This window comes from Loxodonta africana, unplaced genomic scaffold (assembly GCF_030014295.1).
Source record: "Loxodonta africana isolate mLoxAfr1 unplaced genomic scaffold, mLoxAfr1.hap2 scaffold_583, whole genome shotgun sequence".
Lineage (NCBI taxonomy): Eukaryota > Metazoa > Chordata > Mammalia > Proboscidea > Elephantidae > Loxodonta > Loxodonta africana.
This window is the reverse complement of record NW_026975309.1, coordinates 22,959-35,017: the sequence shown is the minus strand read 5'-3', so window position 1 is coordinate 35,017 and position 12,059 is coordinate 22,959. Positions and strand designations below refer to the sequence as shown.

At 45.3% G+C, this 12,059-nt stretch overlaps 1 long non-coding RNA gene across 1 annotated transcript in view; it reads right to left on the bottom strand.

Annotated features, from left to right (window-relative positions):
* The window catches only part of LOC135229854 (uncharacterized), a 61,127-nt gene extending 51,177 nt beyond the window's left edge, over positions 1-9,950 (bottom strand). The window contains exon 1 of the long non-coding RNA XR_010320521.1: positions 9,048-9,950. This is a non-coding gene — a long non-coding RNA (uncharacterized LOC135229854). The remainder of the gene's footprint in view (positions 1-9,047) is intronic.
* Positions 9,951-12,059: the final 2,109 nt, after the last annotated feature.

Genomic DNA, 12,059 nt, shown 5'->3' with positions numbered 1-12,059 from the left:
TATGTAAAAGATTACAACAGTCAAAAAAGAGGGACTAAATACAGGAGGCATAGATCTTACATATGCAGAGGAAACCAAGGTGATATAGGGTGAAACAAGTTAGGTTTTTACTTAGTCAAACTGGGGTAAATATTAAGGTAACCACAATGAGGTCTAACAATTCCATACTTCAAAATAAAAACCAAGATAAACATAACGACTCAGCAAAATAAATTCAACTACTATGAAAGGGAGGAACACACATTCTACAAAGAAAACTCAACACAAAAAAGTAAATGGAAAAATGAAATTGTCAAAAACAGGCATCAAAATGACAGCGCTAAACTCATACTTATCTATAATTACACTTATGTAAACGGACTAAATTCACCAATAAAGAGACAGAAAGTTGCAGACTGGATAAAAAAACACTATCAGTCTGTATGCTGCATAAAAGAGACACACCTTAGACTTGGAGACACAAATAAACTAAAACTGAAAGGACGGATAAAAATATATCAAGCAAACAACAATCAAAAAAGAGCAGGAGAGGCAATATTTATTTCCAACAAAACAGACTTTAAAGTTAAATCCACCACAAAGGATAAAGAAGGACACTACGTAATGATTAAAGGGACAATTTACCAGGAAGATACAACTATATTAAATATTTATGCACCCAATGATAGAGCCACAACATTCATAAAACAAACGTTAACAGAATTAAAAAGTGAGATAGACACCTCCACAATTATGGTAGGAGACTTCAACACAACACTCTCGGTGAAGGGTAGGAAATGCAGTCAGAAGCTCAATAGAGACACAGAAGGTCTAATTGTTACAATTAAACAACTTCACTTCATAGACTTATACAGAACACTCCACCCAACAGCTGCAAAGTATAATTTTTTTTTTAGTGCACATGAAACATTCTCTAGAATAGATCACATATTAGGTCATAAAACAAGCCTTTGCAGAATGCAAAACACTGAAATATTACAAAACATCTTCTCTGAACAAAAGACCGTAAAAGTAAAAATCAATAACAGAAAAACCAGGGAAAAGAAATCAAATGCTTGGAAACTGCACAATACCCTGCTCAAAAAAGACTGGGTTATGGAATACCTTAAGGAGGGAATAAAGAAATTCACAGAATTCAACGAGACTGAAAACACTTCCTATGAAAACCTTTGGGACATGGTGAAAGCAGTGCTCAGAGGTCAATTTATATCAATAAAGGCACACATATTAAAGAAGAGCCAAAATGAAAGAACCGTTCCTACAACTTGAACAAACAGAAAGAGAGCAACAAAAGAAACTGTCAGGCACCAGAAGAAAGCAAAAAATAAAAACTACAGCAAAATTAAATGAATTAGAGAACAGAAAAACAAATGAAAGAGTTAACAAGGCCAAAAACTGCTTCTTTGAAAAAAATTAACAAAATTGATAAAACACTGGCCAGACTGACTAAAGAAATACAGGAAAAGAAACCAATAACCCGAATAAGAAATGGGATGGGCCATATCACAACACATGCAACTGAAATTAAAACAATCATATCAAATTACTACAAAAAATTGTACTCTAACAAATTTGAAAACCTAGAAAAAATGGATGAATTCCTAGAAACACACTGCCTACCTAAACTAACACACACTGAAGTAGAACAACTAAATAGACCGATAACAAAAAAAGAGATTGAAAAGGTAATCAAAACACTCCCAACCAAAAAAAGCTCTGGACCTGACGGCTTCACTGCAAAGTTCTACCAAACTTTCAGGGAAGACTTACTACTACTACCGAAGGTATTTCAAAGCATGGAAAAGGACGGAATACTACCTAACTCCTTCTCTGAAGCCAGCATAACCCTGATACCAAAACCAGCTAAAGACAACACAAAGAAAGAAAATTACAGACCTATATCCCTCATGAACATAGATGCAAAAATCCTCAACAAAATTCTAGCCAATAGAATTCAACAACGTATCAAAAAAATAATCCACCATCACCAAGTGGGATTTATACCAGGTATGCAAGGTTGGTTCAATATTAGAAAAACAATTAATGTAATCCACCACATAAAAAAAGACAAGAACCAAATAATTTTATCAATTGATACAGAAAAGGCATTTGACAAAGTCCAACACCCACTCATGATAAAAACTCTCAGCAAAATAGGAATAGAAGGAAAATTCCTCAACATAATAAAGGGTATTAGTACAAAGCCAATACCCAGCATCATCCTAAATGGAGAGCCTGAAAGCATTTCCCTTGAGAAGGGGAAACAGACCAGAATCCCCTTTATCACCGCTCTTATTCAACATTGTGCTAGAGGTCCTAGCCAGAGCAACTGGGCTAGACAAAGAAATAAAGGGCATCCAGATTGGTAAGGAAAAAAGTAAAATTATCTCTATTTTCCAACGACATTATCTTATACACAGAAAACCCTAAGGAATCCTCAAGAAAATTATTAAAACTAATAGAAGGGTTCAGCAGAGTTTCAGGTTACAGTATAAACGTACAAAATCAGTTGATTCCTCTATATCAACAAAAAGAACATTGAAGAGGAAATCATCAAATGAATACCATTCAGAGCAGCCCCCAAGAAGATAAAATACTTAGGAATAAACCTCACCAAAAACCAAAACCGCTATACCAAGAAAACTACAAGGTACTACTGCAAAAAAACAAAAGAAACCTACGTAATTGGAAAAACATACCTTGCTCATGGATAGGAAGACAACATTGTAAAATTGTCCATTCTACTAAAAGCCATCTATAGATACAATGCACTTCCGATCCAAATTCCAATGACATTTTTTAAAAAGATGGACAAACAAATCACCAACTTCATATGGAAGGGAAAAAAGTCGTGGATAAGTAAAGCATTACTAAAAAAGAACAAAGTGAGAGGACTCACTCTGCCTGATATTAGAACCAATTATACTGCCACAGTAGTCAAAACAGCCTGATACTGGTACAACAACAGACACATAGACCAATGGAACAGAATTGAGAATCCAGATATAAATCCATCCACATATGAGCAGCTGATATTTGACAAAGGCCCAGTGTCAGTTAATTGGGGAGAAGACAGTCTTTTTAACAAAAGGTGCTGGCGTAACTGTATATCCATCTGCAAAAAATGAAACAGGACCCATACCACACACCATGCACAAAAACTAACTCCAGATGGATCAAAGACCTAAACATAAAATCTAAAACAATAAAGATCATGGAAGAAAAAATAGGGACATTAGTAGACCTAATACATGGCATAAACAGAATACAAAACATTACTAAAAATGACGAAGAGAAACCAGATAACTGGGAGCTCCTAAAAATCAAACACCTATGCTCATCTAAAGACTTCACCAAAAGAGTAAAAAGACCACCTACAGACTGGGAAAAAGTTTTCAGATAAGACATCTCCGCCTGGCGCCTGATCTATAAAATCTACATGACTCTGCTAAAACTCAACCACAAAAAGACAAACAACCCAATTAAAAAATGGGCAAAGGATATGAACAGGCACTTCACTAAAGAAGTCATTCAGGCGGCTAACAGATATATGAGGAAATGCTCTCGATCATTAGACATTAGAGAAACGCAAATCAAAACTACAATGAGATTCCATCTCACTCCAACAAGACTGGCATTAATCCAAAACACACAAAATAATAAATGTTGGAGAGGCTGTGGAGAGACTGGAACACTTATACACTGCTGGTGGGAATGTAAAATGGTATACAACCACTTTGGAAATCAATTTGGTGCTTCCTTAAAAAGCTAGAAATAGAACTACCATACAACCCAGCAATCCCGCTCCTCGGAATATATCCTAGAGAAATAAGAGCCTTTACACAAATAGATATATGCACATCTATGTTTATTGCAGCACTGTTTACAATAGCAAAAAGATGGAACCAACCAAGGTGCCCATCAATGGATGAATGGATAAATTATAGTATATTCACACAATGGAATACTACACATTGATAAAGAACAGTGATGAATCTGTGAAATACTTCATAACATGGAGAAACCTGGAAGGCATTATGCTGAGTGAAATTAGTTGCAAAAGGTCAAATAGTGTATAAGACCACTATTATAAGATCTTGAGAAATAGTTTAAACTGAGAAGAACATATTCCTTTGTTGTTATGAGAGGGGGAGGGAGGGGGGTAGGAGAGGGGTATTTACTAAAGAGATAGACAAGAACTATTATGGGTGAATGGAAGGACAACACTCAACACAGTGGAGGTCAGCACAACTGGACTAAACCAAAGCAGTTTCCTAACGCTTCAAAGGTCAGCAAAGCAGGGGCAGATGTTTGGGAACCATGTTTTCAGGCGACATCTAAGTCAACTGGCATAATAAAATCTATTAAGAAAACATTCTGCATCCCACTTTGAAATGTGGCGTCTCGGGTCTTAAATGCTAACAAGCGGCCATCTCAGATGCATCAATGATTCTCAACCCACCTGGATCAAGGGAGAATGCAGAACACCAAGAACATAAGATAATAACGAGCCCAAGAGACAGAAAGGACTACATGAACTAGAGACTACATCATCCTGAGACCAGAAGAACTAGATAGTGCCGGGCCACAACCAATGACTGCCCTGACAGGGAACATAACAGAGATCCCTTGAGGGAGCAGGAGAACAGTGGGATGCAGACCCCAAATTCTCATAAAAAGACCAGACTTAATGGTCTGACTGAGACTGGAAGGACTCTAGTGATCATGGCCCCCACACCTTCCATTTATCCACTACGGGAACCATCCCCAAAGCCAGTTCACCAGACATGGATTGGACTAGACAATGGGTTGGAGAGGGATGCTGGTGAGGTGTGAGCTACTTGGTTTGGGTGGACACTTGAGACAATGTTGGTATCTCCTGCCTGGAAGGGAGATGGGTGGGTACAGGGCCTTAGAAACTGGCAAAACGGTCACGAAAAGAAAGAGTGGAAGGAGGGAGTGGGCTCTCCCATTGGGGGGAAAGTAATTGGGAATATGTAAGTAGTTGTGTATAAGTTTTCATGTGAGAGACTGGCTTGATTTGTAAACTTTCACGTAAAACACAACAAAAATTATTAAAATAAAAAAAAAGCTGACCCATGATTGCTTCAACAAGCTCTCAGAACAAAGACTCAAGCAATCTTCTGGATGAAGGTGCAATCCTGGAATTACCAGATGCAGAATACAAAAGATTAATATACAGAACTCTTAAAGACATCAGGAAGGAAATGAGGCAAAATGCAGAACAAGCCATGAAACGCACAGATAAAGCAGCCGAAGAAATTAAAAAGGTTACTCAAGAACATAATTAAAAATTTAATAGGCTGCAAGAAACCATAGAGAGACTGCAATCAGAAATTCAGAAGATAAACAATAAAATTACAGAGATAGAAAACTCAACAGAAAGTAAGAAGAGCACAATTGAAGAACGGGAAGGCAGAATTACTGAGATTGAAGATAAAACACTTGGGACCAATATATTTGAAGAGAAATCAGATAAAAGAATTTAAAAAATGAAGAAATCTGAAGAATCATGTGGGACTTTATCAAGAGAAATAACTATGAGTGATTTCAGTACCAGAACAGGGAGGGCTAACAGAAAATACAGAGGGAACTGTTGAAGATTTGTTGGCAGAAAACTTCCCTGATATCATGAAAGATGCTCATCGAATTCCACATACGGTAGATCTCAAAAGAAAGTGACCAAGACATATAATAATCAAACTTGCCAAAATCAAATATAAAGAGAATTTTAAGAGAGGCTAGGGATAAAAGAAGTCACCAACAAAGGAAAGTAAATAATAATAAACTTGGACTACTCAGCAGAAATCATGCTGGCAAGAAGGCAATGGGATGACTTATATAAAATATTGAAGGAAAAAAACTGTCAGCCAGGAATCAAACCATAACCCTGGCCCTCGGGCCCTCTGGCCCTCTGGCCTTAGCCCTCTAACTCTAGCCCCTAAGCCCTGAGCCCCAAAGCCCCTAAGACCCTAAGCCTTTAGGTCCTAACCACCAAGGCCCTGAACTCTAACCCTAACCCAAACCGTAACCATATACCCTAAACCCTACAGTCTAAACACCTACACCCCAAAACACTACACACAAAAACCATACACACTAAACCCTATACTCTAAGCCCAAAACCCTAAACCCAAACCTCAAGCCCCAAAGCCCAAACCCAAAACCTAACCGTAAGCCCTAAACCCTAACACCTAACCCTAAACCCTAATCACCCTAACCCTAACGACCCTAACCCTAACAACCCTAACCCTAACTACTCTAGCCCTAACCCTCCAACCCTAACCCTCTAACGCTAACATGAAACCCTAACCCAAAACCCTAACCCTCTAACTCTAACCCTCTAACCCCAACCCCCAAACCCAACCCCAAACACTAAACCTCAAATCCCTAGCCCTAAACCTAAGAATGAGCCTAAGCCTAACCCTAAAACACAACCCTAAACCCTAAACCATAACACGCGAAACCCTAACACGCGAAACCCTAACACCCTTAGCCCTAACACATTTAACCCTAACATCCTAAATGCCAAAACCCTAAACACTAACACCCTTAACCCCAACCACTAACCCCTAAACCCTAACTTAAAGCCTAAGTCATCTAACCCTCTAACCCTAATACCCTAACTCTAAACCCTAAAACCTACACCCTAACCCCAGCTCCCAGCCCTAACCCTCACTCTAAGCCTTAAACCCTAAACCCTAAGGCCTAAACCCTAGGCTCTAAGCCCTAAACCCTAAGTCCTAAAACCCTAAACTCTAAGCCCTAAGCCCTAAACCTAACCCTCTAACCCTAAACTCTAAAACCTTACCCCAAACCCATCCCAAACCCCTAAACCTGAACCCCTAAACCCTAGCCCTAACCAATAACCCTAAACCTCTAAACTATACCCCTAACCCTCTAACCCTAACCCTCTAACCCTAACCACAACACCAACCCCAACCTCTGAACCCAAAAACCCTAACCCCCAACCCTAAGCCTCTGAACCCTAAGCCTAAACCCTCTAACCCTAAACCCTAACCTTCACCCCCTCACACCCTCACCTTCTCACTCCCTCACTCTATAATCTTCTCAACCTCTAACCCCCTCACCCTCTAACCCCTCACCCTGACTCCCTCAATCTCTAACCCCCAAACTCTAAACCCCAACCCTCTAACACCCACCCTCTAACCCCAACCCTCTAACCCCAAACCACAAATCCCAAACAAACCCAACCCCAAGCCTAAACCTAAATCCCTAAAACCTAACCGAAACCCTAATGACTAAACCACAAAACCCTAAACCCCCAAAACCCTAAACCCCAAACTGCAACCCCTAACACCTAACCTGTAACTCCAAACTCTAACCTCAAACCCTAAACCTAACACCTAACCCCAACCCAAAAACCCTAACCAAAAAACCCAACCCTAAACTCTAACCCCCAAACCCCAACCCCTAACCCCAAACCCTAAGGACTTTAACTCTAACAACCCTAACCCTAACATCCCTAAGCCCAAACCCTAACCCTTTTTGTTAGCAGCCATAGCACTTAACCACTAGCCACCAGGGTTTCCATGAGCAGTCACAGGAATAGACATATGCACACCCGTGTTCACTGCAACATTATTCACAGTAGCAAAAAGATGGAAACAACCTAAGTGCTCATCCACAGAGGAACGGATAAACAAACTACGGTACATACACACAGTGGAACACTGCACGACAATAAAGACCAATGATGAATCTCCGAAACATCTCACACCATGGATGAATCTGGAGCGCATCATACTAAGTCAATCACAAAACGACATATACAGTAAGTGACCACTATCATGAAAACATTTACGCACAGAAACAATCTTTGATGTTCACCAGGGAGACGAAGAGTGGGTAGAGAAAAGTCAACTAAACAATAACCAAAAAAACCAAACCCACTGCCGTCGAGTCGATTCCAGCTCATAGAGACCCTATAGGACAGATTAGAACTGCCCCATAGAGTTTCCAAGGAGCACCTGGTGGATTTGAACTGCAGGCCTTTGGTTAGCACCGGTGGCTCTTAACCACTACGCCATCAGGGTTTCCAACCAAACGACAGATATGTGGTAACTCTGGTGAAGGAAGAGACGGTACACAAGACTGGGAATCAACCTCAGCCTCACTCTAACCCTAACCCTAAACCACTTGTGCCCGAGCCTAGTAACCCCAGCCCTAACCCCAACCCCCAACCACCTAAAACCTATACCCCTAAACCTGACTCCCAAACCTCTAACCCCCAAACCTGGACCCCTAACACCAAACCCTAACCCCTAACCCTAATCCTCCAACCCTTCTGCATCTATGGGCCTCTCGACTCTCCGTCTATTTTCTCCCTCCAAATCGTACTAACACTCAGTGGAATTTTGAAGTTTGAGCTGTGCTTTGCTTCTTGTTGTCTCCACCGGGCCCATCAAGGCACTGCATCATTTCTTTGCTCTGCTTCACTATTCAGTTCCAAAACCATGGCTTAGAATCACCTGACACTGAACTTCAGCGATTTGGCGCAAGGCCGCGAGAGGGCGCGCGCACCGCCGGTTCTGTTCTGCCCACCAGGCCCTCCGTGCATGGGAACCTCCTGGACCTAAGCCGGCACCAACCTGGGTACCGCTCCAGTGGCGATAGCAGAAGCTTTTCTTCCCGAGGGACCCAACGCCCCAGGGCGCTCTCTCAATACTCCCATTAATGCTGTTATTATCCTAACCCACTCCTTCTGTGAGACCTAGTGGGTCCTCGACCAGGCCCAGCCTTCACGACCCGCACCCCCCTGCCGTGGTCATGTACAGGAACCTGCAGGGCCGCACCCTCCCCGCCCAAGCTCTGCCCCTCCACACCCTGATGCCCTGCAGGCCTCTACTAGGGCCCCGTCCAGAGGAGAGTTGTCGCCCTGCACGGGGTGGGGGGACACGAGTGAACATCCGGAAACCACCCCCCAAGCACGAAGCCGACTGCCCGTATTGAGACCATGTGAGCAGGGCTGCCCCTCCTACTGGAGCCTGCAGGGCATCACTCACGTTTGTCAGCTTCTCACTGTCCTCTGGGCTCGGGGTCCCAGAGCAGCCAATCCCCCCAGGGCGGGGGGGGGGCAGTCCGTCCGCAGGGGCTGGAAGATCGGGTTGGCGCCCATGGCCGGAGCGCTTAAAACCCTTATAAACCCTCATAAACGGCCAGCTCCAGACCTTCAAATGTCAGCCCGAGAGACACCTAATCTCCTCCAACCTAAAAAAAAAAAAAAACACACGTTGCCTTCGAGTCAATTCTGACTCATAGCGACCCTATAGGACAGAGTAGAACTGCCCCACAGAGTTTCCAAGGAGTGCCTGGTGGATTCAAATGGCCAATCTTTTGGCTAGCAGCCTTAGCACTTAACCACTACGCCACCAGGGTAACCCACTGAACCCACTGCCACCAGGGTAGAGGCTCCAAATCCCGCCAGTGTGAGGAACCCTCAAATCCCCTCAGCACCAGAGACCGCATCCACAGCGACTGGTACACAGCGCCGCACAAATGTTTAAGTTAACAAACGACCTGGTTGCTCAGGACCCCTTCCTGCTACCCCCACCCCCGCCACCCAGAGGGGGAGCGGGACCCGGCATCCACACTGTTAACAGACACTGAATCGCTGCTGCTTCCACAAGGAGTAGGATCCCCACGCTGCTCCACAGATTCCCAGGACCCCTTCCTTTCCCGGTGGGGCCGGGGCCCCGCCGACGCCCCAGCCCCGAGAGTAGACCAGCCGGGCGCGGGCGAGGGCGCGGGGTGCCTCAGCCTCCCAGGCACAGCGCCCAAAACAATAAGGGGCAGCATGGCCTTGGGCGGGGGATCCCTCTCTCCCCTGTCCCTGGCACCCTACGGAGTCTGGTGGGGGTGGGAGGACGAATGGGGGCGAGTGCCCCGCCCTCAGTCTGGAATCTCACCACCCCTGGGCGAACTCTGGGCCTTGGTTTCCCCTCTGGCAGAGGGAGCAGGTGGGGGGCGGGGGGGCAGGCGCCCATCCCCCAGCTTGGCCCGCAAACCCGCCCCGGGCAGAGTAGGGACCTGGGCGCAGCCCTGGACACAGCCTTTCTCCCCAAGCCCTTCAAGCCCCCAGGCCCGAGGGCACTCCGCAGCTGGATCCCGCGGCTGGACCCCCACCCCCGCCCCCCGCAAATCCATGGGGATGCAAATTTGCAGACCAGCTGAGTCTCCCGGGCCAGAGGCTCCCTCTCGGAGCCCCTAGAGTGGCTGCGTCCGCCCGCCCCCGAGCCGCATCCGCCCCTGGGGATCACTCGGGACGGGGTACCCTGGAAGGGTCGATGCCAGCTGCTAACCCAACGTCCGGACTCTCCAACCTCTGGAGCCCACGGGATGCTGGGACTGGGAACCGCCCTCCTGGCGCCTTCCCTCCACACCTTCGAGGGGCCAGGCTTGTTCAGTCTGGGAGCTGGTCCCTCCACCCAGCTGCCGGAGTTTCATACCTTTCAGAAAACACGGCACGGAAAGCAGCACGAACAGCATCCTCTCTAAGGCGCGCCATCCGGCCCGGGCCCCTCACCACCCGTCCCAGGGCTTCCGGGAGTAACTGGCTGGAGGGCGAGGAACATGGCTGCCGGCCCCGCCCAGCGGCCCGGGTGTGGGGCGGGCGTGGGGGGGTTGGGCCTCCAGAGGGGAGGGTGGGGTCTAGAAGCAAGGACAACGCCAAGGTGTGCGGGGTGAGGAGACGGGAGACGTCAGGAGAGGGCCCTCTCGCGTGCAGAGTTAAGTATTGGAGGTGCAACGGTTAAGTGCTTGGCTAACTGAAAGGTGGGCCGTTGGAACCCACCAGCTCAAGGGTTGAAAAGATCTGGAGATGGGCTCCCATAAAGATTCTAACCAAACAAAATCCAAACCAGTTGCTGTTGAATCAATTCCGACTCATAGTGACCCTATAGGGCAGAGCAGAACTGCCCCATAGGGTTTCTAAGACTGTAAGTCTTTACAGAAGCAGACTGCCATGTCTTTCTGCAAAGAACCAACTGGTGGATTCGAACTGTCCACCCTTTGGTTAGCAGCCGAGCTCTTAACCACGGGTGCCACCAGGGCTGCGCCATAAAGACTGCAACCTAGGAAACCTTGTGAGGCAGTTCTAAGCTGTCGTACAGGGTTGATATGAGTCAGAATCTCTTGATGGCACACAACCATGATTGTACTAAGAAAAATTCCTCCAAGCAGCTGTCTACATGACCCCTGAAGCACGCATGCATGCACGCTATCAAAGCAGTGCGGCCAAAGACAGGAAATTGGAAAAGAGACATTATAGAGTGGACAGTGAAAAGTGATTTCTGAGGGGCATGCAGCTCAAGCAGAGGAGGTAGCATACAACTAAATGCCCTTCTCCTTCTATTGTTCAATGGTCTTGAGAAAAAATGTGTCCCAGGAATTAACTGTAGCCCAGGATAACTTGAAGACAGCAAATACAGAGGACCAGTCAGGATGCTTCTGCAGTGGTCAGGGTGAGGAGTGATGGTGGTAGTGCAGGTGGGAACAGTGGGCAGGCTTGAGGTGTACTTTGGAGCTTGAGCTGCCAAGAATTGCTGGTGGATCAGACGTATGGGATGAGGGGAATGGAGAATCAAAGGTGACTTCTAGAATTCAGGCTACCATGAGCGCATGGTCACCAGAGCTATTCTCTACCATGTGGAAAACCATGGAGGAACAAACTTGAGAAAATGACCAAAAGATTTTTTCTGGACATGCTAGATTTGGATGTCTGAGGTCATCCAAGTGTGGAGAACAGTTCCCAGCTGTGGATACCACTCTGAGGTAGAGTAGTTTTCTGGGTTCTAAGAATTTGGAGATCATCAGCCTATAGCTGATTTGAAAGCCACTGGTGGTGCGATGATTATGCATTTGGGTGCTACCAAAAGGTCTGCAGTTTGAATCTACCAGTCGCTCCTTGGAAACCCTGTGGGGAAGCTCTACTCTGTCCTATAGGGTCCCTATGAGTCAGAATCCACTCGATAGCGACTTTGTTTTGTTTTGTTTTGTTTTAATACTAAGCTCAGAAA